General features: G+C 39.7%; 1 protein-coding gene across 3 annotated transcripts in view; it reads right to left on the bottom strand.

The window, feature by feature from the left end:
- The window catches only part of enox1 (ecto-NOX disulfide-thiol exchanger 1), a 147,592-nt gene that overhangs the window by 85,720 nt on the left and 34,901 nt on the right, over positions 1–26,971 (bottom strand). For all 3 annotated transcript variants that reach the window (XM_086265888.1, XM_086265886.1, XM_086265887.1), the window contains exon 2: positions 26,058–26,090. The gene's annotated coding sequence lies outside the window, so the exon portion shown is untranslated. The remainder of the gene's footprint in view (positions 1–26,057; positions 26,091–26,971) is intronic.

Below are 26,971 nucleotides of genomic sequence, written 5' to 3'. Positions count from 1 at the left end.
TATATTCTATGAATGTGAACACAAAAAGAGCTGAATTATGAGTGGACACAATCATTTACCGTGACACACTGGAGCTTGTTAGAGGTGGGAAAGAATGGCAGCCAACAAATCAATGTTTCTCACATGATGAAGTGACAGAGGAAGAAATAAATCAACCCCACAGCATTAAGACCTGGACACGAATCCACACTGTTCACTCCAGGTCATAAATGTGCACAAAATCAGAAACAACAACAAGATTTATGTCAATTCATCTCACATAGTTTATCCTTCCAAATAGATTTTATAAACAAGTTTACTTTCTTTTGGTAAGGTCCAACACAGCCATAATTCAAAGATTTAAAAAAATCTTCTGTTTATTATTTAAAGCGAGTTGATTAATAGATAATTTAAAAACAACAACAACAAAAAACTGACAAATAATTGCTCTTCTTTAGAAAATTATTATTTTTTCTTTCAAGTATATTTATTTTGACAATCTGGAGAAAAGGTTAGACAAATAGTCGCTGATTTCTACAGCCTTTGACTTGACACTGGCCAGCTCAGGACAGTAATGAGATGCTAGCTACAGTGTGAGGTCAAACAAAAGACGGAATTCAGTGGGTGGATTCTGCACACTCTGGACTGGAGCTTGTTATGAACCAAAACTAGAATGAAAAAAGAAACTATTAAATGATGTGTGAAAATAACTGAATCTAAATAAAAATCAACGATAACCTCCGCACACGGTCTCTATCACAGCCACAACATTTGGGTAGAACGGACCTTCATTAGGTACAAAATAATAATAATAAAAATATAATGACTCACACACAGTTATATATACCTTGACGTCCAAACACTGGTAGAATTCAATCATTCAGACAGAGAGTACTAACTGCTGAACACGTGTGTACTCTGAACAAAACTCTAACTTTGCTGGAGGACTAAAACTCTGCAATGTCAAGGTGTCTTGAGATGATACACAGAAAATACACTCATTGCTGTCTGTTTACACTAGCCTCACACACACACACACACACAGACACGCAGTAACTAAGCGTTCCAGCGATTGGTGTATTTGATGATGGTAATGATGAGAGATTACCCTGCTCAGCTGAGCAGGAGACAAACTGACTCCACAAACACAAAACTCTTCAGACTCTCCCTGTGTGACAATCCAGTTTGTTCACTTCACAGTAAGTTGTGATGTATGCACCAGTGATATGATGCGACTTTATAGCATGCTGAAGGAAGGAGTTATTTTTGTATGGCAACACCAGAAGTAACAATCACATTGGTGGGCCTGAAAAAAACAAAAAAGGAATTCATATCTAGATCCAGGTTTCTAAATCCCTGGTTACCTACGACCTTTTGTTCAGGAAGATAAAGCTGATGTTGGCTATAAACAAACTATACCACAGTTGTATAACTTCAGCATCACTGACATTAAGCTCCAGTGTTTATACATAAACACAATCTCTGTAGGCACATTTAGCCACTTGTTAGCAAATACCTTTGGGCCATGTGAAAAGCTTTAAAATGAATAAACGTATTTATTTTATCGTATAAATATCACAATGTATAATTTTAATATTACAAAAATGTAATATTATATTTATTTTATTCTGTAACATGAAAATGTCTATTGATTTTCATGTTTAAAAGCCCATAAAAAAACTTTAATAATAATAGTCACTGACTGGCGGTTGTGTTTCTGTATCGCTAACAAATACAAAACTCCACTTATAAATGATAGCACGACGCTCTTATATTCTGATGTGCCGTGTGAACACTTTGTAAATTTGTACTTTGTTTTACTTTTTGTCCATCACCTCTTCAAATGAATCAGGAAATCTTGTAATAGGTTTTTGGAACAGTCTTTTCCAAGAAATTGCTGGTCTCAGTTTTAAAAAAATGGAAAAGTAACATCCTCCCTGAGCTCCTCCCTATACTGACTTGTGCCTCCATAACAACGTCACCTGATTTCCTTGTTTGCTCCATAATAACTTCGTCTACTTGAAGGTTTTTTTTATTAGGATGACATCAAATTAGATTTTGACAGAGAGTATAGTGTTTACATATGCACAGCACACCATGGCAGTGCCACACATCGTCACACACATCCCCGGGGCAGTGAGTTTTAAATGTCACAGGTCTGTGTTTGTGTGTGTTTGTGTGTGTGTTACAGTGTGTATGTCGATGTGTGGGTGGCAGGGCCTCCAGCAGGCGACAGCGCTGAGTCACAAAAAATGACCAGATGGTGAAAGAGAAAGAGAGAAGAGAGGGTAAACGGTAACAGGGAAGAGAAGAGAGAGAGAGTACAAGGTAAACACAGACAGAAGAGAGGTGGAGGAGAGACAGAGGAAGGGAGAAGCGAAGCAAAGGCGAGAGCTTCTGACAGAGGGAGGAGTGTTTTGTAGCTAGCATTCCTCCAGCCGTGACTGCTCTCTGCATTTTAAACACCTTCCCTTCTGTCGCTGACAGACCAAGCTCTGCAGGACAGACCAATTAGCATCACGCACACACACGACACGAGGGCACAAACACAGAGTGTATAGAAGACAAATAAATCTCTGCTACAATATTTACTTTTGTATCTATGAAAGACGGCAAGGCCTGTACACATTTTGACCACAGATGACAAGAGCCATACCTGATTAATGTTCCTGTAAAAATCAACAAACCCTAATCACAAACACAGAATGACAAAAAAAGCAGTTGTATGTAACAATGCTCTTTGTCTTTTTTACAGATAACAAAGGACCCATTGCATGTTCTAACAGCTATTAGTGAAGACAAAGAAATTATAACTAAGAACTGTACAGTTCTCACATCTTAATAGGGAACTAATATGTGTCCAATATAAAGAGAGTGATGCATGAGTGATTTGTGAGGGAGCAAAGGAGACAAATCTAGGGTCATTTTAAGATAATGGGAGGTTGATCAAGAGAATTATTAGTATAACTGAATAAGTGTTTAAAATAAAATTGCTTATTCAAATTTATTTGTATGTTTCCTATTTTGTACAAGTGGCTGGATAATATACATTAGGAATAAAAGAATAAATGTTTTCTTTATATTAGCCCTGCAATAGACTGGAAACTATCAAACAGTCCAGGGTGCACACCACATTCACCTTCTAACCCTGAATTATATAAGTGGAAGAAACATGATGAATAAAAGGAAGATGTTACCTTTTTCCCCTTATTGTTTACAACTCAGATCATAACTTGTAATAGATATTTTTACTTTATTTTTTAAATTATTATTTTAAATATCTCCATAATAATACTTCATGTACTTTAAATTCCTTACCATAAAGTCGACATATACTGAATATACACTCGTAGAATGTACACATACATTCTATGTATACTATAAAGCAGCCGTCCCCAACCTTTTTTGCGCCATGGACAGTGTTGGGGAGTACCGGAATACATGTACCACCGTTACGTATTTAAAATACAAAATATGAGTAACTGTATTCCGTTACAGTTACCGTTTAAAAAGGTGGTATTCAGAATACAGTTACTTTGCTGAAATAAAGGGATTACACGGTGGTATTTTCCTGTTTCATATGTTCAGCTATGCCCTCTCTATTTTTGGTTTCCACGCCCCAAACAAAACAGGCATTAAGAGACTCTAATTATTCACAAAAAGTATTTAATATGAAGGCAACAGGCAGAATGCTACAAGCATAGCTCTAAAGAATGTAGCCTCATGGGCAGTGTAGTCCGTGCTGCAGGGAGAATGGACTGCCATACCCGTTATGTGTCTGTGAACGCGAGGAGGGAGAAAAAGGCGAGTGGAAAAGTACGAGCTGTCATCGAGCAGAAACGGGAGCTGGAAGCATGTAAATATAATAATAACCACTGCAGCCAAGAAGAGTGCCTGACGAGCCCAGTTGTAAGTAAGCTATTAAGTTTTCAGCTACGAGCCCGACATATTAAACAGGGGTCCCTTTAATATGGTTTGGAGCCGCGGATCTGTTTTATATACGCGTGAAACAGTTTTCTGTACGAGATCACTGCAAAAAGTGCAGCCTTACCTAATGTCCACCCTACTGTTACTCCTTTTATATTAAGATTTAAAAATCTAGTTGGTATTGTTATGACGAATAACCTTCAGTAAAAGCAATAATTCACACAGCAATAATACATTCATGTAGTTGTAAAAAGCATGATAATATAATAGGTAATCCAAAGTATTCAGAATACATTACTCTCATTGAGTAACGTAACGGAATAAGTTATAACATACATTTTGGGGCATGTAATCTGTAGTGGAATACATTTTAAAAGTAACCTTCCCAACACTGGCCACGGACAATATTTTCACGGACCAGCCTTTAAGGTGTCGCGGATAAATACAACAAAATAAATCATACGAACAAGACAAAAACGGTGGTATTTTGTAAATATAATAGTAAACGTGAATTCACTGTGTAATTATGTAAATGTATTAGCAGTGTCCTCCTGAAATGCGCCAACATTGAGAGTAACATCCCCCTCTCTCCAAATGCTCTCTAGTTGCTATGGAAACACGTAAATATTTCTTTTAAAATAAGACACACAACCACAACACGGGAAAAGACCCAGCAAAACCAAGTTAATGATAAAGACCATAAATTTCATACCCAAGCCTCAACTCTCTTACCAAACGTGGACTGCAGCTATATAGTTATTAAGCTGGGTCTGTCTGTCAGGTTATATCTCAGAACAGGGGTTTAAGAGGTAATGCTTATTAGGTCTGATTAGTGCTACTGTATACTTCCACTTTATCAAGACAATGGCTTCACATATTATTACTATTAGTGGTGTTTTATATTTCCTCTCAATACCACACTCCCTACATTGATCTAATTGTTTATATATACATACATTCCTACATGTGTCTTTTTAATTTTTCAATCCATAGAAGATGTGTTAACATAAATAAAAGTTTGAAGAAAAGAGACGGTCTAAATTTGCACTGGAACAAGATTTTAAAAGAGAAGAAAGAAGGAGAAATAAATGCGTGTGTGTGTAAGCACAGCCTTGTATTATATTCATGCTAAATGGGCTGATTGACAGAAGCAGTGGGCTGAGGCGGCGCCGTCTGTTCCCATCCCCTCTAATTACAATCAAGAAAGACGAAAAGTGGCAGAACTCAAAGCTGAACCGCCCTCTGTGTTCTCACAAATGTAGTCACGGCCGATACAGCGGCCATGCTTCAAATGCTAGATGTAGGGATGGGTATCGAAAACCGGTTCTTATTGAGAACCGGTTCCCACTGTTTCAATTCCTTGGAATTGTTTGCCATTTTCGCAAACAATTCCCTTATCGATTCCAGTTGCCCCGAATGACGTCACCACGTTGCGGAGCGTCATTTACCTGGCAGGAAACACGGCGCCTAAACGGCTCAAACACTCAAAAGTTTGGTTTTACTTTACGAGAACGGATGACAACAGGGCAACTTGCAATACTTGCAAAGTAGATATTTCATTTAAGGGAGGAAACACTACGAATATGCAAAAGCATTTGCTCACAAAACAACGCGATTACCTTAAATGAATGTCGTGTTTTTAATTCCGCTCCGGACTCGTGAATCTCAACCCAGCAGCAGCGGTAACGTTTGCACGTCCTCTCCCGTTAATGCAGCAGGTAAATAATCAACTAACAGTGCATATTATGTTAGCGCGATCTGCCTTATTACAAAACCTGCCATTACTGTGCATTTAGGTGACCATGATGAGAGAGACAGAGTCTGGCTCAGATGCTGGCAGTTCTCGCTGCAGTCTACCGGTAGCGTCTCAGGCCAGGATAGACGAATGTCACCGAGCAGTGACTAAGTTTGTGGTAAAAGGCTTGAACCCGTTTGCCACAGCAGATGCCCCAATTTTCAGTAAGTGAATGTGTTTAATTGTAGGCAGGGACATTACTGGATATTCTTGTGTAATTGCTACAGAATAATTTATGTTATACTTTGTTATTGCTACAGAAGAATATTTATTTTATTATTTTACATTTACAATTTTTTTTTCCTGGGGACCCTGTGACACCCCATTGAAGAGCCGTAGGCTGTGGATCTCTTAAGATCTCACTGCTGGGTTTGTAAGGCCATGTTACCCCTAAATTTCTATCTTGTTCAAAGAGAAGATATAAAACAAAGTTCTAAGCTAATCGACCTTAGTGTTCTCCTTTTTTAAAAAGAATCGATAAGAGAATCGATAAAGAATCGAATCGTTAAACAGAATCGAAAACGGAATCGGAATCGTGAAAATCTTATCAATACCCATCCCTATAGATGTGACTTGGATCGTTTTAAACTGCCCCCACCACCACCTCAAGATTTAAGGCTGCTGTTTTGGATTGCTTAATCAAAATCAAATTATTTAATCCAAACATTTTTACATCTGAATATGAGCAAAGCAGAGAAAGCCACCACAGCTGGAGCATCAGGAATGCACCTGGACAGCACAAAAAATAGACCCTGCTGATGCAATCCTTGTAGTGCTAACAGCTGATTCAAACTTTTGGCATCAGTCAATATTGGCTCCTGTGAACAATATCGGTCTCATCACACAGAGGACATCTGCCGCGTCTAGACGTTCTGAATCTAATCCTGCTTTAACATGATGTACCCAATCACTGCGACAAATAACATCCAGACGACACTGATGATATCAGACAACAAGCTGCAGCAGCACAGAGGAAAGGGAGCAGGTCACGGGGGAGATCATGAAGTGGTGTCATTTATCTGGAAGACCTGTTGAGCTGTAGAAAGCATAGAGAGCAGACGGACAACATGTGGAAATCCACATTCATGTTTATAAGGGTTAAACTGGTTTTGATCTTACCAGAGATGGGTGGTTTACATGAACACAAAGAAACATGGTTCTTCATATCACTGTATATTTTACAAATATTATTCTGGCTGCTGATTACCTAATGCTGCATAAAAGAAGAGTTTTTAAATGATGAACCTAACTTTTGGTTTGATGATTTGAATTGTTAATCTGTAAGACTTTACAAACTGTCTCCTTCAAGGCCTCCGTCACTGACCTGCAGACCAGTTGGTGACCCTCTGGCAACCTCTGGTCACTATTTCTTTACAGGTTGGCAAGTGTTCGGAGATAACTCTGCATCTTCCATGCAAACTCCGACCAACCTGCTAGCGACTAGTACAAATACACAAAGGCAGCACCGTGCGTCAACCTCGTCTTACCTTCCTCATCTGTGGTATCACCATGGAGTACACCCACCATCCAATCCAGCCACTTCTAACCTTAATTCAATGTATACAAGGGTTTTAATGCAAATACACAAATAGTTTATCTAAAGGACAAAATGATCAGATCGAAATCTTGTAAAAGAGTTTCTTTTTATTTTATTTCAGTTTCTAAAACATAACGATCAATTTTTTAAAATCCATTTTACACTTGCACTTTAAGTGCACTTAAAAAATGTAAAGGTGTCATTCTCAAACTCAAATGGGCCGTCAAGTTGCTCCTTAAAATGTGGAAATGCGTGTGTGTGAGTATGTGAGTGTGCTAACTTCAGCTGCAGGGAAAACCACAAACAGGCGGAAAAAGTCAAAGTGAAACTCCTGCAGCCGTTAGGATGGGGTTGCTTCCAGAAATTTGATGAGAAGTCCAGATGTTTTGGCTCTCTGTTCCACATCGTCATTTATGCATGTGTGTGTTTGTGTCTATGAGTGTGTGAAAGAGGAAAAGGGAATGGAGTGCGCATTGGATTAAGCCTGCATTAACCCCAATTTCAAGGGACCGACTGAGGTCATTTAAACTATAGAAAGAGTGGAAGTAAAAAGTTTTCCCTCTGACTGCACTTCTTTGTGAAAACCCGCTTTGACTTACTTTAACAAAATCTAAAGCAGACTCTAGCTTGAATCCTAAAACCAAATCTGAAACCTCAAACAAACCCTTTGATGATCTGTCCCAAAGTGAGCATCAGCCAAAATGTCCTCACTTTCCAAGGTCTTAAACTAGCACAGCCATTATTTGTTCCACTTTTATACTGAAGAAAAGGGAAGCACTAAGTCACATTTTATAAGTCTGAGTCTTTCACCTACCTCAAGTTAATTCCCAATCACCTCAAGTCAAAATCTATCTAAACCCTTCTTTTGAGGTCTGGACTGAGTAGAGTCCACAGTCAAGGAACAAACCAGACTCTGAGCTACAAAGTGCATCAGTCTATTTAAAGAGGCAAAGTGAACCCAGCAGACAGCTGTGAACTCTGAACACTCTGCAATAAATCTGTCAGCTCACACTCTGCACTCGCTGAAACATACTCTGTATCTATAACGTATCTTTCAAATAAAATCAATCTCTCAACAGATGTCTCAATACACACTGCTAAGGTCCATCCAAGACTATATGTTGTTACTGTCAATCCAGTCAGTGTCATGTCAGTGTTTGTCCTTTTCTTACATTTTGAGTGTATTACACTAAGTTTTTGTTTGTATTTTGCAGGAAACTTCATCCAATGGTATATATGATGGAATGGTTTTATATTGTATTTGTAAAGCGCTTAACAAAATTGTTTTTAAAGATAAATGCAATAGAACAATAGATGAATGAATAAAGATATTTTTACATGTTTAAGAGGTCACTGAATGAAAAAAACATACTGAAAATCATCAATTAAAGCTAATTAAATAAAACTTGGTAAAGTAAGTACATCTGGTTAAAGTAAAGAGAGTTGCAAGAGTGCAACATTAGCACATTTTCTGCAAAGTTTTCCATGTTTGTCATGATTCTGGTTTAAAAACCTTAACAGGCAGAAACGGACTGAGCGCTGTGTTGTGCTGCATAATAGAGTTGCTTCTGTTCAGGACACATTTTGCACTTTACAATCCTTTTATAAAAATAAAATATACATATCCAGTCACTTAGCTTTAGCCAAGAATTTAGTTAATCCTTTCAAAATTTGCTAAAATTAGCAAACCAACACAAGTAATTTAAATTTGGCTAACATCAAACAAAAATTGATAAGATATTTTTATACTGTATCTATAGCCTGATTGGTTAGTTGCATTGTTGATCCTGAACAAATGTTATTATAATGATGCAGGAGATATCAGATATACCCATAATGCACTGTGGTCAATAAAGGCGGGACATCAGATCAGGTGTGCCAAATCAATCCAGGCTCATCCATCATGTGCAGGAAAACAGCACATTAAAATATACAATGCAATACCTGCACATTTTCCTTGTGAGTTTATCCACTTCCGCAAACTAAAATTTAACTTGAAGATCTTAATGGAGAGACACACGTGCAACATGACAGAGTAAAACTGCTGAAATCAGGCTACGCACAAGAAGATGATCTTTAACAGGAGGTCAGATGGAAATAAATCAGGTAGAGCTGGTGATTGCCATGGGGAAAGATTTTAGTTGTAAAGTGTGCAATGGATATGAAGTAATACACATTTTGTTCAGCTATCACAGTGTTTCAACTGATCTCAAAGGCCACCCAAGAGGATACTTCAACTGGTAACAGTAAGCTGCTCTCCCCTTACATGCTGCTTGCATCTGTGATCCTTCACCTACTAACCAAATCTGAATAAATAAAAAGCTTTGTCCACTGTAAAAACAATGGCCCCATAGTAAGTTCTGAGAATTCATTTCCTAATAAAAAAAAAACAAATACCCTCAATTCCACTTTCAGATTCCTCTTCCTCTCTACAGTTTGCTGATGCTGCAGAGGAGCCGCAGCGCTCACAAAAGCAGCGGCGAATAAACTGGAACACAGCGAAAACAAAAACAGATTACTGCTTCGTCACAATGATGCTTTTATTGCTAAAGAATAGCCCGAGTGCGGAGAAATCGCAGCAGGAGACTTTCATTTCTTATCACAACCAACACACTTTTCAGTCTCAGTCGTAAGCGTAGAGTAATTCTGCCTTCAGAAAACACTAAAAAAGAATAAAGTTTATTCAGCTGGGTTGGTACGAGGTGGTGCACAGCCACACAAACAACTGAAGCTATTCTGGGTTAAAGCTGCTGCCGCCGCATCGCATTCCCCAGAAACACACACACACTTGTACATCAATGCATAAACACTCATACATATTTATTTACCTCATATGCAGTGGTACACACAGCCACAAAGCTACACAAATAAAGTGCACGTGAACACAAAATCTAGGAGGGGTCTTACTGAAGGAAAATGGTCCTTAATCTGCAGAAATTTAGCCCATCCCCACAAAGACAGCATTACAGGGACAGGTTCTTAGACATGAGTCTCTGGTGATTTTTTCTTTTTTTTTTTAATGGAAGCACTGTTGCGTGGAGGCGTTTATTCAAAGAGTAGGCAGCAAGATCACCTCATCTGATTTAAGCCAGCAATTAAAGAGCAGCCAGATGCCTTTGGGGCAGAGGAGGGGACGAATGAGGGAACGAAAGAGGAAGAGATCAAAGGAAGCATCAAATCAAGAAACGATAAGGCCTTCCTTTTGTGCATAGAAAGCCTGCTTTGCTTCCTCCTACATGCAGATAGACTCTTTGTGTGGTGTCGGTGTGAGACTCCATTGTCACACACTGTATCTATTCACACCTCGGCTGCGCCAATTTCTCAATTGCGATGCATTTGCAGAGAGGTTTTATTGTGACTTGATCAAAGAGACGGCAGGTGGAAATGCATCATTTTATTAAAAAAAGAGAGAGAGAGAGAGAGAGAGAGAGAGAGAGAGAGTGAAAGCCCTGCAGATAAGCTTACTGTAGGAATAACAATCTGATATTCAGGAGATATAATATTACACATGTTGGTGTCAGAGCTGAAGGCATCATTGGATGTAATTCATTGTCACTGAGCATCAGTTACTGGTACATCTTTGTGACTCACTGCCATGCTCATTTCCCCTGAGCTGCCACCAGTAATTCATAATAGGATCAGAGCTCAGAATATGAGGTTCGACTGATCGTCATATTTATAACCAAAAAGCCAAAACATTTCATCTTTTAGCTTCTCACATGCAAAGAGTTTGCTCTGCAATTATCTTCACAATAAATTGGCTAACGTGTACTAAGTGCACTCTACCTGCTAGCACGATTAGCTTAGATGAATTCTAAATAAAGCATAAAAAGTTTGTATTTGCAGAATGCTGAATCATATTAACCTTAATATTTTATACAGAAATGATAGCAACATATTTGGAGTAGATGAGTGTGCGCCAGCTGATATTCATATAGTAAAAAACGACCTGCTATCGTGGTGTCACAGTGGATGGACCTCACTCAGCTCATGGCATGTGCTCACCTCGGAGCAACTGGTGCCCTTCTATATAGTTGAAAACCGTAGACATGGTTATAAGTTGTCTTACTATAACAATCATAGCATACGTATTTATATATATCTGTATGTACCCGATCACCTCCTTAACAGGTGGGCCAACCTCAACTAAATTTGGACAAACATGTCAAATATGCAGCAATTACTGGAAATTATGTATCGGAATTTCAGGAGCGGGACCACGCCTCCAAACACGCTCCTACCGGTTATCATAAGTTCCTCCAGTTCTGCAAGCTGTACATTCTCGTTTATGTGCCCCACCCTCCCTCCGTCCTCTTTTCAATTCTTTAACTTCTTCACTTCTATTTAGTACACGGGGATCTGCCAGGCCTGGGAGCAATCGCCAGTTCCCTTTGAGGCCTTCCCCAAACCGCAGCTCAATTAATGTCCAAGCCATTCACCTTTACCAACTAAAACGCCGTCAAACCTAAATGAGGACGCGGGCCCAGCTAGTGAATTAACATCTATATGTTTTGTTAAAAGGATTTAATCCAGATCTTTTGATTCCTGTACTCATCCCCCCCACCCCCGTGAATTTTTTTTTCATGTCATGTTTAACCTTTCGTGTCTGCCATAACCTTCCAAGCCAATCAGACTTGTTGCTGGCTCAATGTATAGTTACATTTCTCAGGTTGAGCACCTGAGAAGGTTATGGCATAGAGATCTGAAAAAGCACAACAGACCTGGCTAGTTCTTTTAATCACCTCTTGTTTTAACGCTTTTAGTAAAATAAAAATTGCATCAAATTTCATTACATTTTTTCATCAATTAAGTGAGCAGGTTTTCAAATATAGAGCCTATAGAGACAAGACTGTATGAAGTGGAGAAAACGTATTGTTGAGATGATGGATGGGTCAATAAAACGCTGTGCTTTAAGATCGGACAATGGCTCAAGCATCCAGTGCAGGTGTGTTTGTGAGATGTCTTTTTTTACATAAGCAGCTGTAAGCAGTAAATTATGGATTAAGGCAGCCACAAACTTTCAATATCTTGGATAAGAAAGACATTTTTCCAGAGGCAAGACACATGTAAAAGAGTCCCTGACAGTTTGCTAACATGGTCGATGTTCTTCCGCATGACCAGATTTGTGGATCTGACACCGTCGTCTCCCCAAGCTGCCATGAAGTATTAAACAAGTCTGGAGGATAGACTCAAGCCCAAAATGTCTCACACCAGAAAAAAAAAATGTAGGTGAAAGAAATGAAGCTGAAGATGAGAGTGTCTGCGAGTGAATGTGTCCACAGAGAAGTATCATAAGAGGCCGCAGCAGAAGCCTCACGGTGTCGTCCGCATTCGGACCAGAAAGGACACCTCAAGGTTGAACCACCTCGCACTAAATTATTCACCAGTCAGGAAAAAAAAATACACATCTCCCCTTCACTCTGCTGTAAATATGCAAACACAACCCCGCCTCCTAACAAACTAACTGATAGACAACTCTGGATTACATCATAAGGAAACACTGTTAATTCATTTAGCGAGGCAAAAAAAAATCTATATTCTCTGTGACAGTAACTAACACAACACACATTCCCTGCCACACACTACAACACAACCAACAGCAAAGAACTTATACTCATCATCATTAAATTATTTACCTCATCTTTTGACTTTGAACTCAGCTAAAACCTTTGTTTTGCGTTCCTTGACATGATAAACACATTGCTCATTTCTGTGTTAAAGTGTGCTTACATTTCGTAAGCACACATTTAGTATATGTGTTGCTGCGGACTGAAAGGTTCCGTTTGCATCAAGTTTTGATCGTTATAAAACAATCAGAACTTGATTGTTTTATAACAAAGAGTCTCATCAACTTAAATTTATGGCTCAGCTATACTTGAGTAAAAGTAAGTTAAATGTCCATTCAAGAAAACCCCCTTACAAACAGGAAATATCAGTGGTTACCTTATTTATTTTATTATTATTATTATTATTTTGCATTTGGCAATCCATTGCAAGTAGTTGCCACAATCGCTTTTGATTGCAAGCCAGTTCCAGGAGACAGGTTGCCTAGTTATTCAAAATTCAAAATAATTTAAAATAAAAAGTAATAGAAAAATGATTGTAGAAAATAAAATAAGCAACCATTCATACTATTTAATTCTAACCTGATCTGTATTATGGTCCTCCTTTCTATCATGAAACCCTGCTTTTGTCACAGCACGCGGTCCCACTAACAGAACCTTCTCCTTCACGGCTGCTGCAGTGCTGACACGTCCGAGAACCTGTAACTTTCCATTTCAATAAGCCCGGGGCAAAATGAGCAAGCTGCCCGGCATCGATCTGTTTTTCCTCAGGTTTTATGGAGGGCAGGAGGGAGGAGGACATGTCAGATTTTCCCTCAGCTGGATGGCAGGCAGCGGCTGGTCTAGACATGAAATCACCAACCGCACGATGAGACACCGAGACAGAGAGACTGGAGGTGCACATTCCCTGCTACGCCAGGTTTTTAAAGTATAGCAGCAACATTGTTGTGTGCAGTCTTCACGCATTAGAACAATCGAACCACAGAGTGCTACACAAGCCCGTGTCACTTCTTTGCCCGTCTACGTCGGGCCATCTGGAGTACTGTGGGTAACGGTTTTTGTGAAGACATCAGCACGCTGCAGCTAACGAAGCTTAAGTAAGCAGATAAAACAAGCAAAACTGAGGAAACCACCCAGCACATGACAACAGATGAGCTCTGTTCCTCTGGGTTTATAACATATACACACATATGCAGGGCCTCACACGCATGGCTCTGTACTGGACCCACAAAAAGGAAACAATATCAGTTGGCCCTGACTCCAACTTCGACATCACTGTGCACAATCCCAGCATTTTTCAGGGTTTATTTTTATGTGACCTAGCACACCAATATTTGTCCTTCTGATGATTTTGTCCCCTGTTCCTGCCACAACAAGCCACCGCTGCCTTTCCCTGCGCTCTCCTCCAATTGTGTTTTTCTCACTTCTCTTTCTGTTTTTCTGCCCCTCTCTTCTTTTTCTCTCTCTTTTCTCGCCTCCTTCCCCACCAGTCACTGTGATGAAGTGGCCAGTGAGTAGCCGTCTCTGTCGGTAATCACCACGGTAACTCATGGCAGCGCTGCGGCGCCGGCAACACGCCATCCATCACCGCCTCCACTGCTGCAGGAAACTGATATATCAAGATGTAAATTCTGGCCTTGCTGCTGCTCCCAGAACTTGGATGTCTCCACAGAGGAGGGGGCGGAAACAAGGAGAAGATGATGGTGGAGAGGGGTAAGGTGAAAAGAGGAATACATGAAAGATGAGATAGCATGCACGGAGACTGTGGGGGGTGGGGGGTAAATATATAATGCTGAGGAGAAAAAGAGGGGTGGATAACAGGATAGAGGATGTGTGGAGCAGAGGAGAAAGGTAAGAAGAAGGCAGGGACATAAAAGAAAAAGAAAAGAGTAATGAGGGGATATACTGCAGCAGAGGAGATATGAATAGGTGGGGGGGAAAAGAGGACAAAGCAACTATGGAATGAGGAACATAGAGTAGGGAAGCTGATGAAAGGGAGGAAGGGAGGAGAAGAAAAGGAGAATGAAGAAGCAGAGGGAGGAGAACGATGAATGCATGATGACGGCGACAGTGTTAATCCATCCTGATGCATCCTTATTGCTCTGTCACAGCCTGCAGTTACCACACGAACACACACGAACACAAGGGTTGCAACATTTGAGCCCTGCATATAATGCATGTGAACGTGTTTAATGCAGTGGGTGATGGAAAAAATTAAAAGAGAGAAAGAGTAGTGTAGCCTCAAGAATCCATGGGGAGAAATCTGTAAGAGCAAAGATGGCAGTAAGAGCAGAACTTCCAGGGCAGAGGTGGGGGGGGGCTTTTTACCAACTTATTTTTAGACCAAATGAGAAGGATTTAAAATCGCTGTCTGTTGGTGGGCTGTGTGGACAGGTTTGCATCCATAGTGAAATGATACAAAGTATTCCAGTCACATTACTGACACAAAGGTTTGTGAGTAAAACAGGAAAATGTGATTGAAGTAGTGAAAATAAAAATGAAGACAAACATCAGCTTTGAGTGTCAGCGAGCCAGAGGATGAAAAAGCGAAAAACCTAGCTAAAAAACTACATCCAGCTAATGTTCCAAGAGAACTAATGACTGCGACACAGAAGGTTACCTTGCTGGTATGAATGTACACTTTGGATTGACAACAAATTTTCAACTTGTGGTGCCTAAAATCTTATGAGTCACACTTCTGACTTGGGAGTGAGAACGTGTTGACTTGTGACACTTGTCGTGTTTGAGTGCCAACCAGTGGTATTTTAACACAATTGAGAAGAGAAGTAGTTTGAGTCACATCTGCCTAGAGACGTGCTGGTGACTGGCAACTGGACTTATTATAGTTGTGTAATTTTTTAAAATAATTTTTTATTTCATTTTGCCTTTTATTTTTAATTCAGTATACTTGCAGTTAGTTTCCAGAGCTGATTTTTTTTTCGGTTTAGTTTTTATTGTTTGAAGATGTTTAGTTTTTAATATGAGCTCATCTACTCTTAATGCAGCCGATCACATCGACCGTGTAATTTTCCTCGATGAATTTGTGTAATTTATTTTTTCAAACCATTTTTTTAAGATTTTTCAGATGCAAACAAACAGATGTGACTAATCAGAGCACTGCGTTTGGCGACAGGTTTACTTGTAGCTCAAAACACACAACAATACTAAAAATAAAAATCATAAAACAATACTATTTTACCTCTGACACACATCTAGACGTTGCTCCGGGTCAATCGGCTCTATGAAATGATTTCTCTGCCTCTTCAGATGTGGTCCCAACTCTGCCAACAGGAGTTCAAACTGCCCCACTGTCCTCCTGAAATATGTATTAAAAGCTCTTGTGATGCAGCTTCAGCTCCTGGATCAAACCGTGAGACTCTCCCTGCTGCTGCCAGAATCTCAGTTGCTTCCTTTTCTTGATTAGAAACATCAGGACCAGCTCATCATGTTGAGTTTATTATTTTTATAGCGTGTTTTCAGCAAAAATGACGTGGTCTTGGTGTGTAATGACCTTTAGTTTAATTTTTAATAGGTTTAGTCTTTTTAAATGATTATTTTCTGTGTTTTATATTGTAGGCCATATATCCAAGGCAAGATTTGGAAAAATACGTAAAGGTATTCCAGCAAAGACACACAGCTTTTGAAAAGCAGAGACTTACTATTTTATAAAGATGCAATGTCTGAAAGAACACAAATTTTGCCACACTAACACGTACACAGTGTTGGGGAGTAACGGAATACATGTAGAGCCGTTACGTATTTAAAATACAAAATATGAGTAACTGTATTCCGTTACAGTTACCGTTTAAAAAGGTGGTATTCAGAATACAGTTACTTTGTTGAAATAAATGGATTACATGGCGGTACTTTCCTGTTTCATTTTGTCGCGGGTCAGGACTGTTTCGGTTTTGTTTGACAGCTATGCTCTTTGTTCCAGGCGGCAGCGTTACGGTTGCCATGGTTACAGGGCGACGCTCTCTCTCTCTCTCTCTGCGACTGTGTGTTTCCTGGGTGAGAGAGCGCCTTTTCGTTGTTGTTGTTGTTGTTGTGCTAAGCTAACAGGCAGAATGCTACAAGCATAGCTCTAAAGAATGTAGCATCATGGGCAGTGTAGTCCGTGTTGCAGGGAGAATGGACTGCCATACACATTATGGGTCAATGAGCGCGAGGAGGGAGAGAGAAAAAGGGGAGTGGAAAGGTACGAGTTGTCATCGAGGAAAAACGGGAGCTGGAAGCATGTAAATATAATAATAACCACTTCAGCCAAGAAGAGTGCCTGACGAGCCCAGTTGTAAGTAAGCTATTAAGACTCGACTGTACACCGTGTTCGTGTTTTCCTCCGAAAACAATAAGTTCCGTTGGAGCAGCCTTTCAACGCCTCTCTCTGTCTGTCGCAAGAAAAGTTGACCCAGACAACAAAGTAAAGCTATTTTTCGACTACGAGCCAATAGGGACCCCGCCGTATTAGTCAGAGGTCCCTTTACTACAGTTCGGAGTCGCGGACCTTCAGTAACAGTAATAAATCACACAGCAATAGTACTACATTCACGTTGTTGTAAAAAGCATGATAATATATTAAGTAATCCAAAGTATTCAGAATACGTTACTGTCATTGAGTAACGTAACGGAATACGTTACAGAATACATTTTGGGGCATGCATTCTGTATTCTGTAATGGAATACATTTTAAAAGTAACCTTCCCAACACTGCACGTACAGTCGTACTAAGGCTAATTGCTCTATACTTTTATTAGATTTTTGTTAGATTTCAAAGTTCAAAGTTAATTTTTTTTAAGTCTAATTTGTATTTTTAATCAGCTACAATGTTTTTTCACATCTAATTTTAGTTTGTAGTTTAGTTTTAGTTACCTATAATAACCTTGCTTGCAAATACCAGTCTGGTGTTCCGCAGCTACGTCTTTGCAAGTGGTGTCTGGCAGTCACCCACAGTGTTGGTCAAGTTACTTAAGTTGGATTACTTACTTCTCCAAGAAAGTAATCCCATTACTTTACTGATTACTTATTTTACAAAAGTAATTAGTCACTTTTTAAAAACATGATACACAACCTTAATACGTAATAAAGCAAAAGACCTTTCAGTCCAATTCTACTTTTTTCTCCATCACATAAAACTGAATCAAATGAAAAACTCTCTTTTTAAAATTGTTTTATTAGTTTTAATCTTTTAACTTTATGCACATTGCATCAAGCAAAAACTGTCAAACAGTGGTTGACTAGAAGAAATTTGTTTAACATATTCCAGCACATAAAATATAAAATCATGTTTTGTCTTTAAACTCGCTCTTTCAACTAGATGCAAGTCAAACACAGCAAAAAATGTGGACTGGTGCCAGCTGAACTACCTCCAGATAAACACTAGTAAAACCAAGGACCTGGGCCCTGTGCTTCGTACGTCGCTTACTACATCCAAGATCAAATGAAACATCCAAGACCAAACCATCGCGCTAACCGTGAGCGCGCTAATCCGGTTCCCCGAACACACCTGCTGTTGACGATTAGTACAGCTGGACGCAGTAATGTGACATCACTGGGTGTCGTAAAAGGGGCTACGCATCGATATTGGAAACATTGATCGGCAACCCTCTGATTGGTCGGCGAAAATGTCGACGGAGCGTGCTCGGCTCGGTATTTTTCGGCAGCAGAGCAAGAACTCTTGAGTGAGGGATTTCAGGAGTTTCAGAGTTTAATCAGAACGCAAGGGAACACTGCAAAGGCTGCAAAAGCAAGGAGAGAGGGCTGGCAGAAAGTTGCTGACAAATTAAACTCGTAAGTAATTTAATAATAACAATAATAATGGAGTGGGTTTATATAGCGCTTTTCAAGGCACCCAAAGCGCTTTACAATGCCACTATTCAGTCACTCTCACATTCACACACTGGTGGAGGCAGCTACAGTTGTAGCCACAGCTGCCCTGGGGCAGACTGACAGAAGCCAGGCTGCCATATTGCGCCATCGGCCCCTCTGGCCAACACCAGTAGGCGGTAGGGTAGATTTATCATATCACACTATATTATCCAATATTATATTACATTATATTATATTATATTATAATATGTTATATTATATCCCCTTTCACATTAGAGCCACAACAGGACCCACTAGAACATGGGAACAGGTAAAAGTGAAATATAAGAATATTCTACAGAATGGTAATATTTATCACTTATATTGCTTTTCGTCTCTTGGAAAGAGACCCTGAAATAATCTGTTTGTTTATAACAGCAACCAAGAAAAGGGCAGAGCAAAAAAAGACAGGTGGTGGTCCTGCACCCCCTCGTCAACAAGTTGGTTAAGTAAATAATATCCTCACGGGAAAATCGATATCTCTCTATGAGCACACTGAGCTAAAGGATCCTGTCTGTCCCGCAATATACGCTGAATTCTGAAAACTCTCCTTATCAATCTTGCACCTTCCGCAATGGGTGGCTCGCGTATACGGACAGGACATGACTGCGACAGACTTCCCAAATCCACCTTCGCTTTTATAGCCGTGGTCTCTCATCTTGATTACACAAAGTAATTTGCAATTGCTACTCTGAAATATGAATTACATCTGTAATAATCACATACATGTAATAGAATGTTAATAGTACATTTCCCTTTTTAAGGAAATGACCTATCTGTGTGAAATCAATAAAAGGATCAAGTGCTGCATTGTCTTTAGTTACATTGATGTTATTTATTTATGGTGAAACAGTGGTGGGATATCGCTGTTGCTTTCGTATGAATGACGAGGGCATACCTGCGTGGCCGCGATCTAATCCTGTTTACATAAAGTAAACCTGCTCCCCAGCAGGTTTACGCTTACGGCTCTGTTGCTATGACAGCAAGTCCCGGATGGGCTTCGGGGAACCGAACGATCCAGGATCACGCGAAATCGTCAACAATCTCATCCAGCTAACTCACTTAGCGCGGTACGAAGAACAGGCCCCTGGTGGTAGACTTCCGCAGGCACAAACATCCTCCACTGCAACCACTGAACATCCAAGGTATGGACGTCAAGGCTGTGGACAGCTACAGGTGGACTGGACTCATAATTCAGAAGCCCTCTGCAGGAAAGGACAGAGCAGGCTGTACCTGCTGTGGAGACTCAGGTCTTTTGGAGTGAAGGGCCCAATCCTGAAGAACTTCTATGACTCTGTGGTGGCCTCAGCCATCTTTTACGGTGTGGTCTGCTGGGGCGGCAACATCTCTGCCGGGGACAGGAAGAGACTGAACAGGCTGATCCGGAGGCCCAGCTCTGTTCTAGGATGCCCTCTGGACCCAGTGGAGGTGGTGAGTGACAGGAGAATGGCGGCTAAGCTGTCATCCCTGTTGGACAACATCTCCCACCCCATGCAGGAGACTCTGACAGCACTGAGCAGCTCCTTTCGCAGGTCTTTCCTCCCCACTGTTGTCAGACTCCACAACAAAGACTTTTGCAGCTGATCAAACCCACACATGTGCAATAAGACTGCTATATGTGCAACTCTTTTTCTGACAAAGTTGTACTTGTATTTTCTTACTCAGTTGTATATAGCCTTTGTATTCTATTTTATTCTATTGTATATATTATTCTGTTTTATTCTATTGTATATAGTATTTTATTTTATTTTATTGCATTCCAGTGTTTTCTAATTTCTGCTACATAACTTTGCACTTTTGCTGTAATGAAACAAATTTCCTACCTGTGGGACTAATAAAGGTCATCTTATCTTATCTTATCTTATCTTATCTTATCTTATCTTAAGACTATTTTCACCTGTTTAGCAGGAGTGGGGCTAGTGCTAGTTTGCCTAGTGCTGCAACGGTCATGTCAGTGGGGGGATCCGGAGGTTTCTCAGTGAATTTCACATTCCCGTGGCAGCATGCTAGGTGCTTCTCAAGATTTGAAGTTAAATTTTTCACTGTAGAAAGAAGTTTTCTTCCCATGCAGAGTGTACAGCACACGGTAATGTTTTTGTCACTTTTTACAGAATCAAACTCAAAGTAATGTAAGTACTTCCAACTTTTAAACGCTGCATGGTCATACTCTCTCCCGCACTCCATATTATGCATTGTTGATCTGCACACGTCTGTTGCTGCCACAGACGTCGCACGCTCGTACATAAATGTCATGAGACACTCTCACAATCAAAATCATGGTTTAGTAACGTAGCATGCTTACGGGAAAGTAACAGTTATCTAATTAGTTTTTTGCAGTAGTAATCCTTTACTTTACTTGACAAAAGTAATCAAATCTCTGGTTGCCAAACTGGTGACAAGCACAAACATTTTCTGGAAACGCTGCCACTGTGGCCACAGCTACAGAAAAGAAAGGGAAGTCAGCAGAAACGGAAAATCTTCAGCTGGAAAACTACCTGGAGGTGCCTCATCTGTCTCAGCCGCAGAACAGCAGAGCAGCACCTGCTTTGTGCAACACCCACTATTACAGCACTGTGATTAGTAATATTACTGTGCTGAGTGATTTGGGTTTGATAGGTGTTACTTTATGAGTGCTTTCAAGAGCTGCATGCAAGGTAATGTAACTCTAAAATTAGGTTAACAAGTCAAATTTTAAGTCAAATGTAACAACATAAACAAAAAAGCTGTTTTAATTCCGTGAAGAATTTGCTGTTTGTTTCACACACTATATGATGGAATGTGATTTTTATGCATTCATATCTATCAAGTATTGCCAAAAAGAGACAAAAAACATGCACAGTCTGCATGTGTCCTCCCATGGCGTCAGCTAAATCTACATTTGACTTTTGAGCTGATGGGGAATCCTTCTAAAGCAGATGAAGCTAATGATATGAATCATATCAATGCCACATATTCCAGACAGATTTCCAGTGTTTACGATAAGATTACTACAAGCTCCTGCTTGGGTCGGTGGGTAAAAGACTGTGTGCACAATGAAAGTTTAAAAAAATCACATGATCCTAAAATTCAGCACATCTCCATCTTCTCCATCTGCTGTAGTGAAACATTCTCATTAAGAACTACACACTGAGTACAGCAGAGAGAGAAAGAGAGAGCAAGAAAGCAGAGGAAAAACCAGCCATTTCACTCCTCCTCAGGTCATCATTACAGCGCATCAGGACAGCTGCTACCATGGAAACCTCCAGAGAGCAGAGCGTAGAAATACTTGTTGGTCGCAAAAATCAAAAGCCAAACTGTCTGCATCTAGGCAGTTTGTTTCAGACTCTATTTATTTATTTATTTTTACCAACTTTAACTTATTTTTAATTTCTAATCTTTCCTTTCTGTAACAGGGGGGAAAGTCTCAGAGGTGCTGTTGATGTCATTAGCTCCATAGATAGATGGATCCACAAGCTAGACACATTGGAGCTCTTTCGGATGAAGGGAAAACTGATTTTGTGAGTTTTCCTCTCATTTGTTGCCCTTCTCGCATCCTTATACTTGTACTGTCTGTATTTTCAGTCCTGTGATATTAAGTTGAAGTCTATATTGTTTTCTGTTTACAACTATCATGTGTTAGATGGCTCACCTGATGCTTTGATATGATGATGATCTGATCTGATAGAGTGCGTCATTTTTAATGTTTTAAAGCTTATCTGTTTGGTTTTGTTAAGGGTTATAATTAGGGACATGGCTGCAATGATTAACAGGTGTGTTAACACATGTAGATGTAGCTACCATATTTTCCGCACTATAAGGCGCACTTACATCCTTTAATTTTCTCAAAAATCAACAGTGCGCCTTATGCATGAATTCTGGTTGTGCTTACTGACCTCGAACTGATTTTTTGTGACACATGGCGCTCAGAAATCTGTCAAAAAATGTTTTAGTACGTCTTTGGAAAGCTACAAAGCTGCACTGCTTGATGGATTGTCAGAGCATTATGGCTACTGTAGTCAGGAGCCTCACTGATTAATCTGGGTCCTAAACTCCGTCCACTTCAGGTCCCAAAGTCAAACGAACACAGCAGCATCACTGAGAGTTAAAAACTGTCTAAATTCTTTCATCTTTAATAAAATGATCAGTGTTGCTGCTCTTCCAGGTGTAACAAGTTTAACGTCCAGGCATCCATGAAAATAGAATTTATTAAATTTAACAGAATTAGAAGTTAGCAGGAAGTTAGCTCGCTAGTTTCCACCTAAACATGATATAGCATGTTCTGACTGAGAGATTTCTGAAAAAATTAAAACGTACAGCTTTGCTATCACTTCCAACATCAATGAAGACAGAAAACTAAACAGCAGTGACTTTTGTAGGGTTACTGAAGTTGGGCTAGCTGGTATATAATGATTTGCTACGCGATCGCTAGCGACACAGCTATGTTAGCATAACATAAACACAGTGAAGTTGGAAGATGAATGCTAACTTTTTTCTACTCGTTAATGGGAGGGTTCCCGATGGTTAGGGACAAACGCAATCACAACGCAGGATGCTGTAAACAAACCAAACTTCATCCACAATACGAGGTTAGTCGAGGTTAGTATTAATTACTGCAACAACATGGGACTAGGAGCAGCTGCAAGAGAATTCATCGTTAATGAATCAATGGTACAGAAGTGGAGGAAGCAAGAAGAATGAGTTAAGTAAAGTTTGACTTATCTGACTGTCTGTTTTGCTTTATGTGCCTTATAATCCCGTGCACCTTATGTACGGTAACACTTTGGATAATTGAAGTGACTAAATTTGACCTCTACACCATACTTGTGCTTTTGGTCCCTTTTAGTAGAATTTTTAATTGAGTTTTCTGAGCCCAAGAATCACAAGATGTAGTTTATACATTTCAAACTTTAAAGGGCTGTGTCCCTCTGAAAGTCTTGCAGGATGTTGGTGTTCTGGCAACTGTAAACATACGTATCAAGCCAAATCCCACCTTAGATTCATTCATTCATAAATTGTCTGAAATCCTGTTCAGTTATCCAATGACAAATGTCTGACTATATGTTATGTTGTATCTTTTCCACTGCGCGGCTCTGATGAAGACACAGTTGTAGTGACGCACATTGAAAGGCTGTAAGCAGTGTGTGCTCCAGTCCCGTCTGTCCTTTCGGACAATTATCTCAATTTGAATTATATAATGTGATTTGGTATTTAGTTGGATATGTAAACTGTAGTTTAGGCAAAATAAAAGCAGATCAGAGGTTCTACAATTCAGAAAGCTCATCTTGCATCTTGCTTTGTGTGGTTTTTGTTTTTTAAATCCAGGCTTGATTGGATATAAAAAGATCAGGATTCATGATAACCATTTATCAGTAGATGTTCATTTTAACAGTCAACCATTCCCAGTTAAATTTGGCATCAAGAATTCAAACTGATCAGTGTAAGCAGGGTTTTGATTCAGAAGGTTCACTCCTCACAAGATTACCACATAGAAAGTAATGTGACCGTTGACTCTAGAATGCTCCTGATGTTTTAGGGGAGCAAGAAACATTTCAATAACTTACTACATATGAATTCAGAAAGAAATATTGTAACTGAAACTAAGGCTGACAGTTTAAATTCATACCATTTACAATCTGTGCTGAAAAATTCCACTTTGCGTCCAGAAAAGGACAGGACTTTGAATTTTACTGCAATATTGACTAAGAAGTTAGCTAAGTTAATCAATAAAAATAGAAAACAACTGTGACCAGTGCTGCACTGATCAGATACTCATGAAATACTCAGAAAGTAGAGGCATTCTTCAGCACACAGGGCAAAATGACCAACAAAGGTTATCTGGAGTCTTATCTTACACTTCAGTCACAGCAAATCCAGGGACTAACTAAATTAAGCTAAACACTATACCGATATTTCAGCAATTCATTAAAGGGCATCAAATAAAAACAGTTATTATCTTAGCTTCTGTCGTCCTGCACTGTTGTTTTTTGTTAACCGAACACAATCCTGCTCATAAAAAGTTGTCTGTGTCCAGGGATCCAAATTCAATACAAAATAAGGAAAAGAGTTGCCTCATGCCACAAATCTCATAGACTTGAAAATTAAACTACTAGGCATTCAAATCCAGACTACAGAGAACCAAAAAGTGAGGAAGCTTTCATTTACACTACTAAGGTCATCTTCAAATACTCATTATCGCAGATCTCAGATCAGCCAATCACATGAAAGCAATTTAATACATTTAGGCATGAGGATATGCTGAGGCTTAAACCAAGAATCAAAAAGGGGAAGAAAAGTGATTCGAGTGCCAGCCCACATTTAAAGTCAGCTGTTTCATTTCCAGTACTCATCTGAGTATTTTAGAACCTGCTGATCTACTGGGATTTTCCCACACAACACCTCTAATGGTGTCGAAGTATGCACAAGAGCATCTCTGAACAAGCAACACACGCAGAACCAGATGGGCTACAGCAGTAGAAGATCACCCCAGGTGCCACTCCTGTAAGCTGAGATATCAGAAGATCAGAAAAAAATCTTGCCTGGTCTGATGAATCCTGATTTCTGTTGCAACATTCAGGTCAGAATTTGTGGTAAACACGATCAAAGCATGGATCCATGCAGGCTGCTGCTGCTGATGTAATGGTGTGGGTATTTTCTTGGTACACTTTAGTACCCTCAGTACTAACTGAGCATTGTTTAAACACCACAGTGTACGAGTATTATTGCTGACCATGTCCATCCCTATATGACCACGGTCTACCTATCGTCTGTCAATGTGCCACAAAGCTCAGATTATCCCTGCACTTGAATGGCCTCCACAGTCAACAGATCTCAATCCAATAGAGCATCTTTGGAATGGGATATTCACATCATGGACGAGCATGTCAATGTGGACCATTTATAACTCTCTGAGGAATGTTTAGCGCACCTTCTTGCCTTGTCCATTAATGGCAGTAAGAACAAGAGACCTGTGTTGTAGTTCACAGTGACGTTATGCAGATTTACAAGATGACTGCAGTGGATTCCATCAACAATAAATCAGCATGCATGCACAACAAACTGTGCATCCTAATATGTGATAAAGCAGTTTTTTTGTAATTTAAACCAAACTAAACTTGAGAATAATCTAAGGCACGTAAAATGTGAAAGTGACCTTAGCTGCACAGTAACAAAGAGCAGCTGCAGAGATTTGTCTGGATCACCACCTGAGGGACAGTTTTCCAAAACACATTATCAACACAGCTTGACGTGGCGAAAAATCAGGCTGGTTCTGCATCAACTCTTTAGCCATTTGTTTGTGGAAACAAACAGAAAGAAAGAAAATATGGCATGTCAAAGTGATTGGACAGGGTCTATTCATCATACACCTGCAAAACCAAGACGAAAAGACAGGAAAGATAAACTTCTGACTCACTGTTGTGCTGCAGCTGCTCACGTCTGATGGCCCCTGTGGAGACAAAGACAGAATTCCTCATTAGTTTTATTGGTCCTGTGTTTAGGTTTTACCACTGTCCTAATGAATTAAATGTGCTGAGATCTCGTCAGGTTTCAGCCATGACATCATCTCAACAATCCCCCGAAGCAAGGCAGTGCCTGTCTGAATGTTAATGTGTGTGTATGATGGATTCAAGACTCGCAGAGGTGAGCAGCTAATAAAACCGCTGCACAATTTACTGCACGAAGGCGCAAGAGTTCTGTGCACATACACACGCATACGCCGAGCACCAGCTGGGCTTTGCTGACCTTTCTAAAGAAAGGCTAAGCTTTAGAAGCCCACAGAGAAACAAAAGCAGGAAAACTGTGTCGAAAGAAACAGCGCAAAGCTGATCGGATCTTGATGACAGATTGTGCAGCCCGCAGACAAAAGGTCACTTCAGCTAAATCATCTCACTAACAAAAAGGAATTGGCCAGTAACAAAGAGCAATGAATGACATCAAACAGGATTTATTTTTATCATAAAGTGTAACAGGCTTGTAAAGTGTACTAACTGACGATGGGGAAACCACACTGCCTGCTGCTAAATTATACAGAATCATTATTCAGTGTAAAAGACAAAGGATGTGTAAAATCACAGTTTAATACTGTAATTTTAAACTGACGTCTAACTTCAGCTGTCTAAACTATCCAAAGGTATTCCCCAAAGACTCACTTTACTAAAGAAGAATAAAAGCTCCTCATATTGATGCAGAGATGAAAGAAGTACCAGTAAAAATACTTATACTACTAATTATTATCATTCAATGAAAGCCACTATGTTTTCGCTGCCACTGTGTGGATAAGTGAGGTGTGTCTTTTTCAGGTGAATTATTATTTTTAAGAGATTTTCA

The sequence above is a fragment of the Aulonocara sp. 'chitande type north' Nkhata Bay genome, linkage group LG16 (assembly GCF_057382095.1).
Source record: "Aulonocara sp. 'chitande type north' Nkhata Bay isolate Kocher_YH1m ecotype deep benthic linkage group LG16, A_spYH_male_GT1.1, whole genome shotgun sequence".
In the NCBI taxonomy this organism is placed as follows: domain Eukaryota; kingdom Metazoa; phylum Chordata; class Actinopteri; order Cichliformes; family Cichlidae; genus Aulonocara; species Aulonocara sp. 'chitande type north' Nkhata Bay.
The sequence above is the reverse complement of the archived record's forward strand: the minus strand, read 5'-3'. Positions and strand labels throughout refer to the sequence as shown.